This window comes from Stegostoma tigrinum, chromosome 3 (genome assembly GCF_030684315.1).
Source record: "Stegostoma tigrinum isolate sSteTig4 chromosome 3, sSteTig4.hap1, whole genome shotgun sequence".
Taxonomy (NCBI): Eukaryota; Metazoa; Chordata; class Chondrichthyes; order Orectolobiformes; family Stegostomatidae; genus Stegostoma; species Stegostoma tigrinum.
In genome coordinates this window covers 72493199-72506241 of record NC_081356.1, presented here as the reverse complement: position 1 = coordinate 72506241, position 13043 = coordinate 72493199, and the positions used below count along the sequence as shown (strand labels likewise).

Below are 13043 nucleotides of genomic sequence, written 5' to 3'. Positions count from 1 at the left end.
GACTGCTCTCCACAAAAGGTCAATTTTTTAATAGTACTGTTACTTTCAGGAGGCACGATAAGACATTAAAAAGTAGAAGAGCTTTAATTGTATTATTGTGGATCACATCCCTACAGTTATTCCCAAATTAATTTTTAGCTGTGAATCTGATGAAACTCATGATGAGAACACTGGGGCCTCTGTGATACTTTAGTATTCACTAGAATTTGTGACGTTACAAGTTTGTTCAACAGTGCCATAGTTACTTAACCTGTATCCAAGGTTATGGTCAGTTCCAGCGATGGAATCAAGCAGCGTGCTAAGCTGTTTCCAAATAAGCTGCTATGAATGAGGACACAGTGCAGTATTAAGACAAAATTGGGTAATAATTTGGGTTAAGTATTTTGCCTTATTTTAAATAATTTTTACAATAAATTCTGAAGCTGCTATTAATTGCAAAGAGCTTTTCAAAATATGTGTTAATAAATATGAGTTAACTCTTTAGATCTGCGTGTTTTAAAGTTTCAGTAACAATTAAAATGCAATTTCCTGGACTTTGTACGAATACCTTTGGTTATGTCAGTGAGAGTGTTCAAGAATCATGGAGGGAAAGTTGGCCATTTGTTAATTATACCATAATGAAGGTAAAGAAAAAGTTCCTTTTCCCCTCCAAGTCTAGTCATAAAGAATATTGGTCCGCATAGTTTGGGATTGCCTTCTTGGGCACAACTTGTAAACCAGGCCTGTAAATGCACCTAATATTTGAGAATATCATATTTCCTGGAAACCTCACTAGAAGCAGTACAAACAATCAGAACCAAATTAAAACATTGAACTTGCATCATAGTATATACATTACAGTTCAGGTTTCCACTCCTTTCCTCATTATTCATATATATAGCGTAACATGGTTAAGAGCTTTTAATCGGATAAACTTTTCAATTTTCAATATGGTTTGTCCGAATGCAGAAGAATGCATTTAAAGAAGCTCTTAAAGGAAGCAAAAGATGCAACTGTGGTGGGGCCATTATTTGAGAAGGTGACATGCTCACACTTAGAGACCAATTAACAGTTGAGATTTGGATATACTATGCCTGTATGAGTAACTCACTTTAATTCAAATTTCCACAGTTTCCTGGGCCTCTCTGGTTGGTGTTTCAATTCCGTATTTCTCTGGGTGAAAATATACAGGAACTGTATCGTTAACTGCAGGCTGTCAATGTAGCATAAATCCAGTGTGCTGGTACTTCAAAGTGTGCTTATTTTGTTGCTACAGAAAAAAAGGCAAAGGGATCTAGTGTGCTACATTTAAGTTTTATTTGATGTCAGAACATTGCATAATTGCAAATGTCATGTTCGTGTCAGGTATTTTTCTTCTAAGATATAAGTGCAATAAGCAGCCATTTGCTTAAGGGACATAATACAACAACAACTTGAAGAATCCTGCATGAAATTTCGATGTATTATCTCAATCCAGCTTAGTTCAGTAATAGTTTGTAAATTCACTCTCTAATATTTTTTATTTGTTCACGAGATGTTGGCATCACTGGGTGGGCCAGCATTTATTGCCCATTAAAATAGCCCTTGAACTGCTTTCTTTCAGCTGGCTTTCAGAAGACAGTTAAGAATCAATTACATAGCTGTGGGTCTGGAGTCACATGTAGGCCAGACCAAGAGTGGACTATCTTCCTTCCTAAGAACATTAGTAAACCAGATCAGTTTTATGATGATTGATAGTGTTTACATGGCAGCTATGTTTTATTATGTTAGCTTATTAAATATGGGCTTTAGTGAGTTCTTATTGACAGATATGATGAGATGTAAACCCCATGTACCCAGAACATTAGCCTGGCTCCCCACATTTCTAGCCCAGTGACATTAACAACATGCCAGTGCTTCCACAACATTCCTCCATATTTTACCATGTGTATACTGCACAAGCCTTTATTGTCTTGATGTCAGAAAGTGCTGCTACTGTGATTCACTAATTTTTTTCAGTCACCTGCCAAGAGAAAATAATTGGCATTCTGATCAAATCTGTGATTAGATAAATTAAGTTTTCCCACACACCAGCACCTATGACTCACTCTCCTCAGAGTGTACGTACCCTTTTGTGTCAAAGAATGGGATTTCCAATTCAGTTCTAAAACAAAATTGGCCAGAGATTGAAAGAGTTGCTGGACTTAACATGGAAACCCCATTTAAAACAAAAACTTCAGGCAGAGTCAGTAACCACCTTGCATGTCTTTTCATGATTCATCTTGGTCCTAACATGTCATCTGAGTATTGGGAGCATACAAAACAGGAAAGTAAATAAACCCTCAAGCTTGCTCCACCATTAAGTAAGATTCTTTTCCTCTTGTCATTTCTTCCTAAATGTCCAATGTCCTTGAATGTTCAGTTCTCAGTCCTGAAAACAGTGCAGCCATATTTCTGGCAATTAGATCATACCTATGCATCCCTATTTGTGCCTTTAGATCATCGAGGTTATTGCAAATGCTGCATGCATTCAAGTAGAGTGCCCTTTGTCATTTTGACATTATTCCACTTTCAAAACATATTCAATGCTCAGCTTTGTTTTCCCAGTCTTCTAGTTGAAATCCAAGATCAGCCATCATATTGATTGGTAGAGCAGGCTCAATGGATTGTATTGTGCACTGCTGCACCTATTTCTTACATTATGGGGTTTGTGGTGATGAAGTTAGATGAGAAAGAATGTGAAGAGACTTTGAACGGTGCATAGTCACTAACAAGAACAGGCTTGGCTGTCTATTTTGTGTAACTGTTTCATTTTAATATGTAAGCCTCATACCTATTTGTTTCCCACTGATATACCAGGAACTGTACCTACCGTCACCTGGCATAAATACCAAAGGAAATATACTCTTCTGAATGCATGAGCTATTGTTTTGTTTAAAGACATAATCTATAAATTTTTCTTCTATGAAATCTTTAGCATGGGGATACTTATCACTTAAATACATGAATAAAAACCGAAAGAACTGAGTATGCTGTAAATCAGGAACAAAAACAAAGTTGCTGGAAAAGCTCAGTAGGTCTGGCAGCATCTGTGAAGGAAAAAACAGAGTTAACGTTTCGGGTCCAGTGACCCTTCCTCAGAACTGTTGGCGGCTTGGAAAAAAGCCGTTTATATGCAAATAATAGGGAGGTGGGTGGGACAGGAAATAAACGACAGGATGGAGCCTTAAGAGAGAGAAAGACAGCTGAACAGAAAAAGGAGTTGATAATGATCAGGCTGGGAGGGTGAGTAGTTGTTTATGGCGACTATTAGTGACTAAAAGCAGGTAGTGTATTGGCAGAGATAACAAGGTGTAGAGCTGGATGAACACAGCAGGCCAAGCAGCATCAGAGGAGCAGGAAGGCCAATGCTTCGGGCCTAAACCTTTCTTCAGAAATGGATTGTATTGGCCGGCTATGCGATATCAAGCCCTGGTTTGTTGGGTAGGGCGCTGGGACATGGGAGAGTTTAGGCCCTAAAAGTTATTTAGTTGTCATTTTTTTCACTGTTTATATAAAAGTTATTATTTAGTTCAATTAGTTTAGAACCTAATTTCTCCCATATCCCAGCCCTGTACCCCTCACACCAGGCCTAAAATTATTGAACTAAATAATAACTTTTATATAAATGATAATAAAATAATAACTAAATAACTTTTAGGGCCTAACTCTCCCATGTCCCAGCCCCCTACCCACACATCAGCCTTGTTATCAGATAGCCTGCCAATACCCTACCAGCTGTTAGTCACTCATAGTCCCCATTAACAACTATTCACCCTCCCAACTTGATCGTTATCGACTCCTTTGTCTGTTCAACTGTTTTTTTCTCTCTTAAGACTCTATCCTATCGTTAACTCCCTACCGCACCCACCTCCCTATTTTCTGCATATAAACTGACATTTTCCCAGCCACCATCAGTTCTGCAGAAGGGTCACCAGACCCGAAATGTTAACTCGGTTTTTTTCGTTCACAGATGCTGCCGGACTTGCTGAGCTTTTCCAGCATTTTAAGTTCATGACTTTGGAAGAGGAGAGCTTTTACATTTGAATGCAAGTAATTCTGAATTCCAAAGATTAAATGTGTTTATGTGAACATACTTTTCTGTTCAATTCATGGAATGCTAATGAAATGAATTGTTTCTAATTTTCAAAAATTGCTAAACTGATTAGTGCTCTCGATGTGCTAATTTAGGGCAAGTAGAAAGTACAATATATCATAATGTCTAATTTTATCAAAACTCAAAGAATTATCTTCGCAAGACATACTCCTTACTTCTCTGAAACCATTCAACACTTCTTAGATATGTGTATTCAGATTGCTTAACTTGACAAAGAACTGCATTAACATAGTGTGGAGCTGGAGGAACACAACAGGCCAAAGGAATAGTAAAGCTGATGTTTCAGGTCAGGACCCTTCTTCAGAAATGGGAGAGGGTTAGGGGGCTCTGAAATAAATAGAGAGGAGGGGTAGGTCTGGGGAAGGTAGATGGGATATTGATGGGTGAGTGCAGATAGGCAATGTTGGGGATTGGTCAGTGAGATAGGAGAAGTGGATAAGTGGGAGAGAAGTCGGACAAGTCAAGGAGGCGAGGATGAGAGGGAGGGTTGCTCATTGGATGAGGTCGGAGGTGGGGAGACCTTGAAGCTTGTAAAGTCTACTTTGAGACCATAGGGTTGTAGGCTCCCAAAGCGGAATACGAGGTGCTGCTCCTCCAGTTTCCGGATGGCATCATTGTGACACTGGCGGAGGCCCAGGATCGACATGTCGAGCAGGGAGTGGGAGGGGCAGTTGAAGTAGTTTGCAACTGGAAGGAGTTGTTGTTTGTTGCGAACAGAGTGCAGGTACTCTACAAAGTGGTCTCCGAGCCTCCACTTGGTCTCACCAATGTAAGGGAGGCCACATCGGGAGCTGCGGATGCAGTAGACCACAGTAACGGATGTGCAGGTGAACCTCTGTCTGATGTGAAAGGTTTGTTTGGTGCTTTGGGTGGAGGTGAGCGGGGAGGTGTAGGGGCAGGTTCCTGCGGTTACAGAGAAGGGTGCCAAGTGTGGTGGGGCTAGTGGGGAGTGTGGACCGGACAAGGGAATTGCGGATAGAGTAGTCCCCCCGGAAGGCAGATAAGGGTGGGCGGGGAAATATATATTTGGTTGTGGGGTCAGATTGCAGGTAGTGGAAGTGGCGGAGAATGATGCGTTGAATCTGGACGTTAATGGAGTGATACATGAGGACAAGGAGAATTCTGTCTTTGTTTTTGTTGCGGGGAGGGAGTGTGAGGGCTGAGGTGCGGAAAACGCAAGAGATGCGGTCATGAGCATTTTTGACCACTGAAGGGGCAAGTTGTGTTCCTGGAAATACAAGAACATCTGGGGTGCTTGGGAGAGGAATGCCTCATCTTGGGAGCAGATGTGGCAGAGGCGGAGGACTTGGGAGTAGGGGATCACATTCTTGCATTCCTGTTCCTCTGATGCTTTCTGGCCTGCTGAGTTCCTCCAGGTCTACACTGTTCTCTCAGACTCCAGCATCGGCAGTTCTTACTACTATCTCTGAAAGAACTGCAATTGCTGTGTTTAAAATTATTCAACAAACAGATCTGCCCCTTGTTGAGTAATGTAGTGGAGTTTAATGGAAACAAGTTCTCTGCATGTACTCAGAGTTAAATTATGTTGCAAGTAGAACACAAATGACATATCAGCTAAACTCTTCATACCCTGACAATCTTTAATTGTAATTTAAGTATTTATGATCCTTTGTCAACCAATTTCATCGTTTAATATTTCGCTCCCAGTTTGGTGGCATTTTATGAAGTATGAACTCTATCTAAAGTATATATATATATATAGAAAAATTATAGCAAGATGTTGATAAGGCATTGACTAAAGTCAGATAAAGATACAACAGAGGAAAATGTTATCTCCAATTTGAAAGCCCTATAAGGCTGTACACATTGTAGCACAATAGATTCAAGACAGCAGAGCAAATGGATTAAAATTGTGGCAATTCAGGAACCTTTCCGATGTCCCTGACTCCTTTACATGCAGGAAGTGTGTCCAGCTGCATCTACTGTCCAATTGCCTGACGGCTCTGGAGGTGTGGCTGGCTTTGCTTCAGAGCATCCGCAAGGCTGAGGAAATCATGGATTGCATGTTCAGTAAGTTGATCACACCACAGATAAAAATCACTGAGGAATATAGGGAATGGGAGATCACTAGCTAGAGGAAGAGAAGGAAGGCAGTGCACGGGTCCATATAGTCATCTCCCTCCAAAACAGATAGACTATTTTGGAAAATGTTGGGTGAAATGGCTCACCAGGGAAAGGCAGCAGCAGCAGCTGTGTTCTTGGCATCGTGACTGGCTCTGTTGCATAGGAGGGCAGGAAAAAGAGTGGCAGAGCTATAGTGATAGGGGATTTGGTTGAAAAGGAGTCAGCAAAGGTTCACCAGACTGATTCCTGGGATGGCAGGACTGAAATGAAGAAAGCCTGGATTGACTGAGCATGGATTCACTGGAATTTAAAAGAATGGGATCTTATAGAAACATATAAAATCCTGATAGAACTGGACATGGTAGATGCGGGAAGAATGTTCCTGATGCTTGAGGTGCCCAGAACAAAGAGTTACAGTCTAAGAATAAGGGGTAATCCATTCAGGACTGAGATGAGAAGAATTTCTTCACTCAACAGTAGTCAACTGTTGGGATTCTCTACCACAGAAAGGTGTTGGGACCAGTTTGTCAGGTATATTCAAGAGGGATAACAAAAGTGTGGAGCTGGATGAACACAGCAGGCCAAGCAGTGTCTTAGGAGCAAAAAAGCTGACGTTTCAGGCCTAGACCCTTCATCAGAAAAGGGGGAGAGAGACAAGGGGAGGTGGATTGAAGATGGATAGAAGAGAAGATAGGTGGAGAGGCGACAGACAAGTTAAGGAGGCGTGGGGATGGAGCTAGTAGAGGTGAATGTAGGTGGGGAGGTAGGGAGGGGATAGTTCAATCCGAGGAGGATGGACAGGTGAAGGGGGTTAATAGGTAGGAAATGGGGGCGTGGCTTGAGGTGGGACGGGGGGATAGGTGAGAGGAAGAACAGGCTAGGCAGGCGGGGACAAGCTGGGCTGGTTTTGGGATGCTGTGGGGGGAGGGGAGATTTTGAAGCTTGTGAAATCCACATTGATGCCATTGGGCTGCAGGGTTCCCAAGCAGAATATGAGTTGCTGTTCTTGCAACCTTCAGATGGCATCATTGTGGCACTGCAGGAGGCCCAGGATGGGCATGTTGTCTAAGGAATGGGTGAGGGAGTTGAATTGTTTCGCGACTGGGAGGTGCAGTTGTTTATTGCGAACCGACTAGAGGTGTTCTGCAAAGTGGTCCCCATGCTTCTGCTTGGTTTCCCCAATGTAGAGGAAGCCACAGTGGGTACAGCGGATGCAGTATACCACATTGGCAGATGTGCAGGTGAACCTCTGCTTGATGTGGAAAGTCGTCTTGGGGCCTTGAATGGGGCTGAGGGAGGCGCTATGGGGGCAAGTGTAGCACTACCTGCGGTTGCAGGGGTTCCCAAAACCAGCCCAGCTCGTCCCCACCTCCCTAACCTGTTCTTCCTCTCACCTATCCCTTCCTCCCACCTCGAGGTGCACCCCCATTTCCCACCTCTTAACTTCATCCCACCCCCTTGACCAGTCCGTCCTTCCCAGACTGACCCATCCCGTCCCTACCTCTCCATCTACACTCACCTCTACTGGCTCCATCCCCGCCTCTTTATCTTGTCTGTCTCATCTCGACCTATCTTCTCCTCTATCCATCTTCGATCCACCTCCCCCTCTCTCCCTATTTATTTCAGAATGCTCTCCCCCTCCCCCCTCTAGGCCCAAAATGTCAGCGTTTGTGCTCCTAAGATGCTGCTTGGCCTGCTGTGTTCATCCAGTTCCACACTTTTGCTATCTCAGATTCTCCAGCATCTGCAGTTCTCATAATCTCACATTCAAGAGGGCATTGGACGTGGCCCTTGCAGGTAACAAGTGGTATGGAGAGAAAGTGGGATACTGAAATTGCATGATCAGCCATGATTGTATTGAATGGTGGTGCAGGCTTGAATGACCAAACAACCTAATCCTGCACTTGTTTTCTCTGTTTCTGTTATCATTCAAAAAGCCTAGCATATTTAAAGGACATGAATGCAAGGGCTTATCATAATCTTTCAGTGTTTTGTTTGTACAGGGGAAGTGCCAGAGAAGTTGAACAACAAATGTGGCATCATGTTCAACAAAGGGTGCAGGATATTCCTGTTAACCACAAGCTGGTCAGTTTATTTTGGTCATTGGCAGATAAGAAACAAACAATAGGGACATAGAGATGCTTACGGTGAAGAGAGCCAGCAGAGTCTTATGAAATATCATGGCTGATTGACATAATTACATTTTTCTAAGTAACAGAAGGTTAATGAAATGTATATAATGGATGTTGTAGAGTCATAGACGTGCACAGCATGGAAACAGATCTTCAGTCTAATTCATCCATGCCGACCAGATACCCTGGATAAATCTAGTCCCATTGGCCAGCATTTGGCCCATATCCCCCAAACCATCCAAATGTCTTTTAAATGTTGTAATCATACCAGCCTCCACCACTTCTTCTGGCATCTCATTCCATACACTCACAACCCACTGCATTAAAAAGTTGTCCCCAGGTCCCTATTAAATCTTCCTCCTCTCACCTTAAACCTTTGCTTTCTAGTTTTTGACTCGCCCACTCCAAAGTAAAGACCTTGTCTATTTACACTATCCATGCCCCTCATGATTTTATAAACGTCTCTCAGGTCAGCTATCAGCCTTCAATGCTCCAGGGAGAAAAAGCCCCAATCTAGTCAGTCTCTCCCTATAGCTTAAACTCTCCAACCTGGCAACATCCTTGTAAATCTTTTCTGAGCCCTTTCAAGTTTCACAGCATCTTTCCTGTAGCCGTGTTACTAGACATGCACACAGTATTCAAAAAGTGGTCTAACCAATGTTCCGTACAGCCACACGTGACCTCCCAACTCCTATACTCAATATACTGTCCAAAAAAGGCAATCAATACCACATGGCTTCTTCAATATCCTATCTGCCTGCAACTCCACTTTCAAGGAACTATGAACCTACACTCCAAGGTCTTTTTGTTCACTCTCCAGGATTTTACCAGTAAGTGTACAAGACCTGCCCTAATTTGCCTTCTAAAATGCAGCACCTCACATTTATCTAAATTAAACTCCATCTGCCACTTTTTGGCCCATTGACCTTTCTGGTCAAGATTCCATTGTACTCTGCGGTAATCTTCACTGTCCACTGCACTCCAATTTTGATATCATCTGCAAACTTATTAACCATAGCTCCTATGTTCACATCTAATCATTTATAAAAATCATGACAAGCGGTGGACCCAGTACAGATCCTTATGGCACACCACTGGTCACAAGCCCCCAGTCTGAAAAGCAACCCTTCATCACCTCCCTCTGTTTTCTACCTTTGAACCAGTTCTGTATCCAAATGGCCAGTTCTCCCTGTATTCCATGTGATTTAACCTTGCTAACCAGTCTACCATGAGGAACCTAATTGAATGCCTTAATGATGCCCATATAGATTACCAACAGAAGTTGCTAGAAAAGCTCAGTAAGTTTGGCAGCATCTGTGAAGAAAAGATTAGAGTTAAAGTTTTGGGTCAGGTGACCCTGCCTCAGAACAGTTCTGAGGAAGGGTCACCGCACCCAAAATGTTAAATCTGATCTTTTCTTCACAGGTGCTGCCAGACGCGCTGAGCTTTTCAGCAACTTCTGTTTTAGTTCCTGATTTACAGCATCCACAGTTCTTTTGGTTTTTATTCCATATAGATCACATCCACCACTCTGCCCTCATCAATCCTCATCATAACTTCTTCAAGAAATTTGATCAGGTGAATGAGACATGACTTGTTACGCACAAAGCCATGCTGACTCTCCCTAATCAGTCCTTGCCTCTCCAGATACATGTAAATCCTGTCACTCAGGATGCCCTCCCACAAGTCTATAGTTCCCTGGCTTTTCCTTACCACCTTTCTCAAATAATGGCATCGCGTTAGCCAACTTGCGGTCTCAGGGCACCTCACCTCTGGCCAGCGATGATACCAATATCTCAGCAATCACTTCCCCAGCCTCCCGCAGGGTTCTAGGGTACCTCTGATCAGGTCCTGGAGCTTTATCTACCTTCATGCATTTTTAAGACATCCAGCACCTGTAATATGGGCATTTTTCAAGATGTCACTATCTATTCCCCACATTCTATATCTTCCATATTCTTCTCCACAGTAGGCAGTGATGCAAAATACTCTTTTGGTATGTCCTGCACCTCCTGGAGTTCCACACATAGGCGGCCCTGCTGATCTTTAAGGAGCCCTATTCTCTCCCTAGATACCCTTTTGTCCTTCATGTATTTGTAAAATCACTTTGGGTTCACATTAACCCTATTTGCCAAGGCTATCTCATGCCCCCTCTTTTGCCTTCCTGATTTCCTCTTCAGTATACTCCTACTGCCTTTATCCTCTTCTAGGGGTTCACCTGTCTCTGCTGTCTATACTTGACATATGCTTCTTTTTCTTGATCTGTGTGAATTTCTTTTTGAAAGAATTATTTCATAAAGTCAAGAGAATCTTACAGCATAGAGACAGGCCCTTTGGTCCACCATGTTAATACTAGCCAACAAACAATAAATACATTGATCCAGTTTACCTGCACTTAGTCCATAGCCTACTATGCTCTGTCATGTTGTGTCCTTCTTGAATGTAGGGACAGTATCTGATCCCACCAGCAGCACATTCCATATTTCTACCATCTTCTGGGTGGAATTTTTTTTCCCTCCGATCACCTCTCATCCATTTACTCCTCATCTTAAATTTATTTCCTCTGGTCTTTAGACATGCCTACCATGTAAAAGATTCTCACGATCTACTCTATGCCTCTCTTAATTTTGTATAACTCAATCAAATTCCCCCACCCTCTGCTCCCCAGCCTCCTCTGCTTCAAGTGACACAGACCCAGCCTATCCAGTCTCTCCTCTTAAGTGAGATGTTTCATCCCAGGTACCACTGTGGTGAATCTCCTCTGCACCCTCTGCAGTGCAGTCAAGTCCTTCCGATAGTTTGACAACCAGAATTGCACACAGTATTCTATCTTTGGACTGACCAATGTTTTATAAAGTTGTAGCAAGACTTCCTTGCTCCTATATTCCATGTTTTGGTTAATGAAGGCAAGCATCCATCTGCCTTCTTCATCACTCTGTCTACCTATGCCGACCCCTTCAGGAATCTATGGACTTGTACAGCATGGTCCCAGTGTTCCTCAGTGCTCCCTAGGGATATGCCATTTATTTTGTATATTCTTCCCATATTAGACCTCCCAAAAGGCATAATCTCACAGTTATCAAGATTAAATTTCATCTGCCATTCCTCTGCCCAATTTGCCAGCTGATCAATGCCAGCCTGAGACCATGCTCCTCACTATCAACAGCACCACTGATTTTCTGAGTCATATAAGACTTACTAATTATACTTTTACATTAACATCCAAGTCATTATTGTAACTAACAAACAGAATCTCAACACTGATGCTTGTGAGACACCACTGGTCATGGGCTTCCAATCACAAAATCATGCCCCCCTCCATCACCAGTTGCCTCCTATCTGCAAGCCAGTTTTGGATTCAGTATGCCAACTTGCCTTGGATCCCAGGCTCTTTACCTTTTGGATGAACCTTCCATGTGGGACCTTGACAAAGGTCTTGCTGAAGCCCATGAAAACCATATCAACTGCACTACTCTGTATATTGATGAGAAGTATTAATTTAAGTGATGGTTTCCTTTATCTGTAGTGCAATGCCTTCCAGCTCTCTTACATCCACCCATATTGCATCTGAAAACATCTGTAGCCTGGAATGTTGAGTTGCCAGTCCTGCCCTTCCATCAACCGTGTCTCAGTAATTGCAACAATGTAACATTCCCATGTATCACACAGAAGCCTGGTTAATAAATCTGAGGCATATGGAATAGGAGTGCAGAACTCAATTGTGTTAAAAAGCATGGTTTAAGAACTGAAAATAACAAGTTGTGGTGAGTGACAAAAGTAGAAATTGCTGGAAAAGCTCAGCAGGATGACAGCATCAGTGGAGAAAAATCAGAGTTAGCGTCAAACTCTTCCTGTTCTGAGGAAGGGTCACTTGATTCGAAATGTTAACTCTGGTTTCTCTCCACAGATGCTGCCATCCTGCTGAGCTTTTCCAGGAATTTCAATTTTTGTCTCTGATTTACAACACCCGCAGTTCTTTCGGTTTTTATTAAGTTGTGGTAAGTAGTTATTTTTCAGATCGGAGGATAATAGATAGTGACTGTTCCCATTAGTCAGTTCCGGAATGATTATTTATTGTGAAATATACAAATCCCTGTATGACGGAATATAGAACATAATTTGCCATTTCTGCCAAACTTGATTGTCGGTAAACAGTGGAGTTGTTATCAATCAGATGGAACCAGAGATAGGCTAGCAGAATACAGACAAGTGCAATGTTGATAAGTTGGGATAGGAAGAGGCAATATAGACGAAATGACACAGTTCTAAACAGTGTGCAGGAACTGAGGACTGGGGCAAGTGCAAATCTGTGTTGAATTTGAATCTTGTAGAATGTACTGATAGTTTGTTGGAAGGTTACATTGAACTTTTATAGTATCCTAGTTAGGCTACAACTAATGTATTTTCTAATTCTGGTCACTTTGGAAAGAATTTCAGAGGTCTTTAGAGGTTTGCAGAGGAGATTTACCAGAATGATCCAGGATTGAGGAACTTCAGCTACAAGGTTAGGTTGGCGAAACCAGTGTTGTTATTCTTGAAGGCAAGAAGACTGAGCGGAGATTTGTTAAAAGTCTGAGTAAGTATGATCAGTTCAAATAAGGTAGACAGAGAAAAAGCTCTTCCTTTTAACTAATGGCCCACAAACCGGACACCTCACATTTAAGCTTTTGGTAAAGGTATGCAGGGAAAATGTGGTAATAGCTTCGAATTCA

The 13043-nt window shown here is 42.4% G+C and overlaps 1 protein-coding gene across 4 annotated transcripts in view; it reads left to right on the top strand.

Moving 5' to 3' along the window:
• sncaip (synuclein, alpha interacting protein) overlaps positions 1-13043 on the top strand; it is a 112115-nt gene that overhangs the window by 74124 nt on the left and 24948 nt on the right. The gene's annotated exons all lie outside the window — the stretch shown is intronic.